This window comes from Gorilla gorilla, chromosome 7 (genome assembly GCF_029281585.2).
Source record: "Gorilla gorilla gorilla isolate KB3781 chromosome 7, NHGRI_mGorGor1-v2.1_pri, whole genome shotgun sequence".
In the NCBI taxonomy this organism is placed as follows: Eukaryota; Metazoa; Chordata; class Mammalia; order Primates; family Hominidae; genus Gorilla; species Gorilla gorilla.
In genome coordinates, this window is record NC_073231.2 from 132,864,996 (window position 1) to 132,872,784 (window position 7,789).

Consider the following 7,789-nt stretch of genomic DNA (forward strand, 5'->3'; position numbering starts at 1 on the left):
AAAAAATCAGATAGTGAGTGAATGCAAGAAAATAAGGCATTATCTGGAAAATATATTAGTAATGAAATAACCTTGTTTGTTACAGGAGGCCAGAGTTGGACTGGGAGGTTGAGGAGATGCAGGCTCAAGAAAATGTTTTTGGAGAGACAAACGTGTTTATAAATGCAGGGGAGTGATTTGAGATCACAGTAGAAGTGGGAAATTTGGTGTAGTCATGTCTACAGCAACATCACAGAACATTTATCACTTGCTCTCCACAGACACTCTCCCAATTTCTTTGTATTTAGTCTTTACAAAAATTCTAGAAAAAAAGATATTTTATTATTTCTCTTTTTGTCACAGCTCAACCTGCCACAGAGAACCCAGAACACAAGAAGGAAGGTTAGTTAGAAGGCTTTGCACAAATGCTATTGCACGATGATGGTGAATTGAGTAAGGGGAAGTATTAGGAAGAGGGTAGATTTCAGATTCTTTTTGAAGACAGGAAAAGTAAGATTGTTGCTGGAGCAGAAGTGGGCTGTGAAGGAAACAAATAAAAGACAACTGTAAGCTTTTGGGATTGAATAACTGAAATAATGAAGTTATATTGACTGTGATGAAGACTATGGGAAAATAGTTTGGTGTGGAGGAAGGTAAGAAGTAAGGCTTTTGATATGCTGTGTTTGAGATGCCTAATGATACATTCAAGTAGTGATTTTGAGTAGGTAGCTGGATATTCAAGTCTAGAGTTTGGATGAGAAGTTTAGGCCAGAAATATAAGTGTGGGAGTCATCAGTGTGTTGATATTAGTTATCTAAATTCATGAGACCAGAGGAGATCACCAAAGGTATTAGCCTAGAGAAGAAGTAACATTTAGAAATTGAGCCCTGGTGTAGAAAAGATGAATAGAAACCAGAAAAAAAAAAAAAAAGACTGAAAAGGAGAAGGCATCCAGGTGGAAAGTGAACCAGGGGAGTGTTTCTGGAAAATAAAGTGAGGAAAGTATTGTACGGAAGAGGAAAAAATTAACTGTTTCAAAAGCTAAGTTCAAATATGAAGAGAAATGAGAAATGGCTATTGGATTTAGTAGTGGCTAATTGGTATGTTGAACCAGGGAACCTCAACTTCTGCATTTTGGTGACTAGATTACACTTCCTAAGTATCAGGAATTAACTATATTCAACTCAGTGGAAGCCCTTTTTTCTCACATGAGTCAGAATTTTTAGTTGGTTCATTAACCAGAAGAGTTGTTGTTTACCAATCTTTTGATGTACATCCAAGATTTTTCTTTGCATGGAAATAACTTGCCTAAAAACAAATATTTGAGTTTCTGTTTCAGTTTCTTCAAAGTATGGAAGAACTTAAAGACATGTAAACCATCTGAGGTCAGAATATGTCTAGATTTTTGCAACCGTATCCAAATATTCTAAAGTTGTATTGTCCACACCTATTTCAACAGAAAAATAATACCAATCATACGTATCAACTCTTTCTAAAATGTTCAACTTAATTTTCCTAGAAATTTCCATTTTTTTCTACTCCTCTTTTATCGATTTATAAAACAATACATACAACATGAACACATTTGGGAACAAACACTATTCTCTCTTGGTAAGAGTAGTAGAGGGTAAAGGAGGACGAAATACCATAGCTGCTTTTTGGCCCAGAGGGAATATGCCATGGCTATCAGCCAGCATTTTCATACTGGGGAGTAGGATATTATTAATTCCCCCCCCCAAAATTAAGTATATTGAGAAGATATCCTACTAAATTTGTATTCACTTGTAATTTGTCTGCTGACATCCCAATTTATAAAAATAAAAAGGAAACAATATCAGCAACATTAACTTGTCACTGCCCTCCCATTACCTCATGAAAGCTAAACCCACTCTTCTGACAAACCCCAAAACTTCGCACCACTTCCTTCCCTACAGGGACCTCCCATCTGCCAGTCATCCACCCTCTGTACAGCTGGCTAACATACTTTTCAGTTATCATTTCTGGATTATTATTTAATGGATAATTTCCAGTCTTGTCTCTCTTACTTGAGATCTTAAATAAGCTTCTGGAATGCAAAGTGCAGGTCTCTTTTTTCATAGTGACCACAAATACACAGTTTTATTTTTGAGCATATAATTATTATATATTTTTGTTATAAAACAGTCACAAATGTCCACAATGCATCGTAGTATATGAAATGTTCCCTGTCCATATTCATTAATCCAACTAATAATTTTAGGACAATTTCTGGGTGCCGAGCATGATTCTCTACCTAGTTGAAGGGGTCAACAAGGGCCTCTATGAGAAGGGAACATTTAAGCTGAGACATAAATGGAAGAACAAGCAGACCTGCAGTAAAGAGTGGATCTTGTCAGGCCCCATCACAGGAATAACTGGAGTATATTGGAGACACAATCATAAAGTACAGTGAGTGAAAGGAGAGTGGCAAGAAATGAGAATGGTGTTGCAGGGGAGTTGGGGATGGCAGGTCCAGGTAGGCTCTGGTAAACATTTCCATGTTATTATAAGTGAAATGGGAGCCCTTGCGGAGTTTTAAGGAAAGGAGTGACATGATCTGATTTATATTTAAAAGATTCATCCTGGCTCTGATTGAAGAATAATAGAAGCCGGGACATTAATTGGCAGACTAACATGGATTAACCTCACAGACATTGTGTTGAGCAAAAGTAGCGAGGCACAAAAGAAGCACAAGCTGTCCTGTGTTTTGATTTCTATATATTATAGACATATTGTTCTATGCATGAATTTGCGTGAGGTTTACCAGTAGTCCAGGGAGGAGGTGTGGACCAGTGCCCGTAACAGTGGTGAGGAAGAGGTCTTTGGTGTGTCTGGTCCTTGCTATAAACTGTTAAAGAGGAAAGGAGTTGTGAGATTCTTCTTCATCTTACATAGATATAGAAACAAGTTGGGAGAGCCAATGTCTTGTCCAAAATCACAAAGCTAGTGCCAATGAGCCCAGGTTTCAAGTCCAGATTATCCTACTTATTTTATTAATGAAAAAGGTTCAGATATATACATTTATGAAAAGTAATTTTCTTTGGCATCAATAAGAAGAAAGATGATTGATCATGCAACAACATGAATTAATTTTACAGACATTACACTGAGTTAAAGAAGACAGACACAATGAGGACCTATTATATGAAGTTCTACAACAAGCAAAGTGAATCTGTGGTCTATGGTGATAGAACAAAAAAAAGGGATTACTTCTTTGTGGTTGCAGAAAAACTTACTGGACAGGGCCATGAGAGAACTATCTGGAGTGATGGACGTATTCTATATCTTGATCCACATGTGGTTACATGATTATATATATTTGCCAAAATGTATTGAACTAAATTATTAGGGGAAAAATTCAGGGTACATAAATGCTTTCTTAAATATATAGGGTCAAGATAAGAAACTCGGGATAAGAATCCAAGTTTTCTAATGTCAGGTTATATACTCTCGTCTTGAAGCCATAGGTCTTGGGCCTAAAGCTACTAGAGAATCTGGGTTGCTGACCCATAGACAAATGTCATGACTCTAGTAGCCAGTGTAACCCTTTTCCCTTTGAAGTTGTAGCTAATAAAGTCTAGAGTTCAAAGTCATGTCCTGCATGGGCAAAGTGAATGTTCTAGAATAAGAGAAACTATGCTGAGAATGAAAGAGTTTTTTTGAGACAATAGAATAATTTTAGGTCCTGAACCATGTAAGAAAAGTGTTCTAAGAAAAGCTCTCAAGATCTAGAATGAGGCAGATAACCAAGACAGCTTGAAATAAACCCTGTAAATGGACTGGGGTAGCTTATCAGAATTTAGAGTCATTCCAATGACACTTTTGACAACAGTGTCCACATGATTGATGCTATGAAACTGATAACGGAAGGCGATGCCCTTACAGGAATGGCATTTTGGCAAAACTCAATATCTTCTCACAGTTCATTTTTTATAAGATTCTATTCATGGACTGCATACTTATACAATCTCGTTAGTCTGCCGTTAATCATTTCTATGTCTGTCTGTATTCTGTAGTTTTCAAGACTTGAGTTTGCATACATGAAAACAATATGCTCCATTCATATAACATTTTGGTTTACAAGGCATTTGGGATCTGAATCATGAGACATTCAGGAGAGGAGAGGTGATGGCTTCTGTACCTATCTGTAGGTTGTTGGGTGAGCTAAAGCCATGATGGAGAGTCAGGTCCCGTGAGGTCCATGCTCAAATGAAACCTGAACAACTAAAGGGATGGGAAAAACAGAGATGCTGGCTTTGAGGGTGATGAATTTGTGAGCACTCAGGCTCTCTGATGCTGTGATTTTGTTACTCCTCGTGAATCAGCTTATGCATAATAATGTCACACCTCTCTTTAGAACACATTAGATAATACATTTAGAATACATTATACCTCCACACAGGTATAACGTATCCTGGAAGACATAAAGTGTCCTCTTACCTTGTCCTGAAGTTTTTGCCTTATGCACAGCATTCCAAGCCAGGAAGCTCTTGCTAAGTTTAAAAATGGATGGATATGGGCCAGGCGTGGTGGCTAACGCCTGTAATCCCAGCACTTTGGGAGGCCAAGGAGGGCGGATCATGAGGTCAGGAGATTGAGACCATCCTGGCTAACACTGTGAAACCCCGTCTCTACTAAAAATACAAAACATTAGCCAGGCGGGCACCTGTAGCCCCAGCTACTTGGGAGGCTAAGGCAGGAGAATGGTGTGAACCCGGGAGGCAGAGCTTGCAGTGAGCCGAGATCATGCCACTGCACTCCAGCCTGGGCGACAGAGCAAGACTCCGTCTTAGGAAAAAAAAAAAAATGGATGGATATGAAGATGGAGGCAGAGTTGGGTTAAGGAATCATTACACATGAAGTATCCTAGTTACCAGAAAAAGGTCACAGGACTGAAGCAGGAAACGTCTTGTTTTGGTTCTTTAAGGTATTCTACTCAGCATAACAGCTCATTCTACTACTCTGTATTAGTTTGCTAAGGGTGTCATAACAACATTCCACAAACCTAGCGGCTTAAACAACAGAAATGTATTGTCTTGTAGTTCTGGAGGCCAGAAGTCATGATGTCGCTGGTGTTGGCTCCTCCTGAGGGCTGTGAGGGAAGGGTCTATTCCTGATCTTTCTTTCTGGTTTGTGGATGCCCTTTTTCCTGTGTCTCCTCACACCATCTTCCCTCTGTACATGTCTTATCCAAATTTCCGCTTTTTATAAGAACACTAATCATATTGGATTAAGGTCCACCCTAATAATTTCATTTTAACTTGACTACCACTGTACAGACTCTATCTCCAAATACAGTCACACTCTGGGGCAGTGAAGGTTAGGACTACACCATATCTGTTTTGGGTGACACAATTCAACCCGTAGCATATCCTGATCCTTGGCTCCCTCATCTGCAAAACAAGTATATTTACCTTACACTGCTATTTAAAAATTGAAAAGCAGCCAATGTATTTAGAAGAACTTAGTAAACTGAAGATTCTACATAAGAACAGGGCAGTAAAAACAGTGAGCGATAACAGCATAGATATACATAATAATAAGAGCTCTCTCTTACTGAGAACAACCATGCGCCTGGCAGTTCTAAATGTATTCACTTATGAATCTATGAAATCTCCTATGAAGATTGATGGTAGCATTATCTCTACTTTCCAGATGAGGAAACTGAAGGACATCAAGTTTAGGCAATTTGCTAACGACACAGCTTGTAAGTGGTATGGCCACTTGTAAGCCACTCCATTAGAAGCCAGAGCCTGCAAGCTTAATCACGTCCCCTCCCCACATACAGATACTAGCGAGAGAACCAACTTTAAATTTCCAGAATAAAGATTGTTTCAAAAATAGAAATAGATATTAAGAAATAAAAATAGAAATTATTTCTATAGACAGCTAGGTAAATGGAAAAGCAATAGTTAAAATGTGAACATATTTTAAGTATGATATACTGTAGCTAAAGATAACATGCAGTACTTTTAAGTAATACTGTATATAGAGAAGTAGATAGAAATAGATAGGTAAACTATTAACATAAATTTTCCTGTAGTGGAATCCCAATTAAAGCAATAATGTAGAGCAATAAGAAGCAAAATCTGCTTGGATCCAAATCATTTCTGAACTTTGTAACTTTGGTTGTGTTGCTTTCTGTGAATCAGTTTCTTCATTTAAAAAAGTTGTTATGAGGATAGAACATGCTAGTATTTATAAAATGCTCATAAATGCTTGGCACAAAGTAAGCTATAGACTCAAAAATGGTGATTCCAGACCTCAAGAAATAAGAACTTGAATTTCAGAGAAATCTTCCCTTATTATCCCTGAGGTCCACTCCATAGCTTGATCAAAGAAGTGGGATACTATGTAGCAGACTAGTGTGGCAGCACCTTAAACCCACAAATAAGTTTGGCCTTTGTAAAGAGAAGGGAAACTAAAATTATTTCAGGACCTACTATGTGCAGAGTTTTTATCTGCTATATACATAGGCATATGCTATTCCATCAATGGTTCAGAGGGCATAAACAGTTAATAAAGCTATCTCAGGGATGATTAAATTGAGAGTTGCTCAGGGTCATACAATTTTTGAGTCAGGAATTAAACCCAGGGCTATTTCATTCCAAGGCTCATGTTACTTTCTGGTAAAACAAATAACCATGAAATATAATATATTTTCTTTGAATCCCTAATAGTGGGTGCTATTATACCCCCAATTACTTAAATTGATCCTGTACATTGCCAAGAGATTAAATTATAAATTATTGAGTTCAAAAAGATAATTTCTTCCTCCAAAGAGATGGCATCTTACAGTTTAATTACTCTGACAGCTTTTTTTTTTATTTTTTCTCCTAGTGAATTATCAACAGGAACTACCTAGAGAAACCTGTAACTTCAGATCTTCTGATTAATTGATTTTCTTTGGGTGCTGCTTGACAGTAACAGAATGGTCCATGGGGAGAGTTTTTCAGTGAATGTTTTCAACAATGATAGGAACACAGAGCTAAGCAGAGTGTCAAGAGACATTTAGTGCAGTAGAGACATCTCATCTGTTTTTCTGCAGAATTTGCATAAAATTAGCATCTGATTACTATCACCTCAGAATGAACTGGAACCCATAAAGATGTCTTTGATTGTAAAAGTGGGGAGGAGACCCTGATGGAAGAAGAGAAGACTTCAGCCTCACAGTAGAAAAGACTGTGTTTATGCACCTAAATCTAACTTAGACTCCGTCTAATTCAAGAAACAGGCACATTTAGGGAAATAAAGAAAAGAGGCAGAAGGAGATGAAGCACCTTGGCTGAATCAGAGAAATTAGGGGTTAATGTTCCAGACTGATGACTTGAAGGAGGGTGTGCATTTTCATGCAAGGGACCATTCTGTAGAAGAAGCAGCACATTCACCCTTAAATGAGCAAAGAGAATCCCAATCACTCTCCCTCTCACCCTCCCCTTTTCCTTCATTTGTCTAGCTCTTTATTTCCAAGAAGGCCAGCCCTTCTCTTCAGCCACATGGTATTTGGACAGCCTAGGCTCAATCCCTGCAGGGAAAGCTCGATCAGCCAGCTGAGCCAGTCGCTGAACAACCAAGTCTTGTAAGAACAGGGGTGAAGTATTTAAGAAGCCTATCGTGGCTGGAGGGCTAAAGCCTTGTTCTCAAATCAGCTTTATAGATAATAAAACTGACATTAAAGCAAAAACAAAGAAGAGTAATAAGGCTTCTTCTGTGGGTTTCTTGGGTTTTATTTCTCATTTGATTCCAAATGGGGAGACAAGGGTATATTTATCCTACCCTTCCCCCAGCCTCA

At 38.1% G+C, this 7,789-nt stretch overlaps 1 long non-coding RNA gene across 1 annotated transcript in view; it reads left to right on the top strand.

Annotated features, from left to right (window-relative positions):
• The window catches only part of LOC129524235 (uncharacterized), a 131,998-nt gene extending 125,055 nt beyond the window's left edge, over nt 1-6,943 (top strand). The window contains exon 3 of the long non-coding RNA XR_008667988.2: nt 6,838-6,943. This is a non-coding gene — a long non-coding RNA (uncharacterized lncRNA). The remainder of the gene's footprint in view (nt 1-6,837) is intronic.
• Nucleotides 6,944-7,789: the final 846 nt, after the last annotated feature.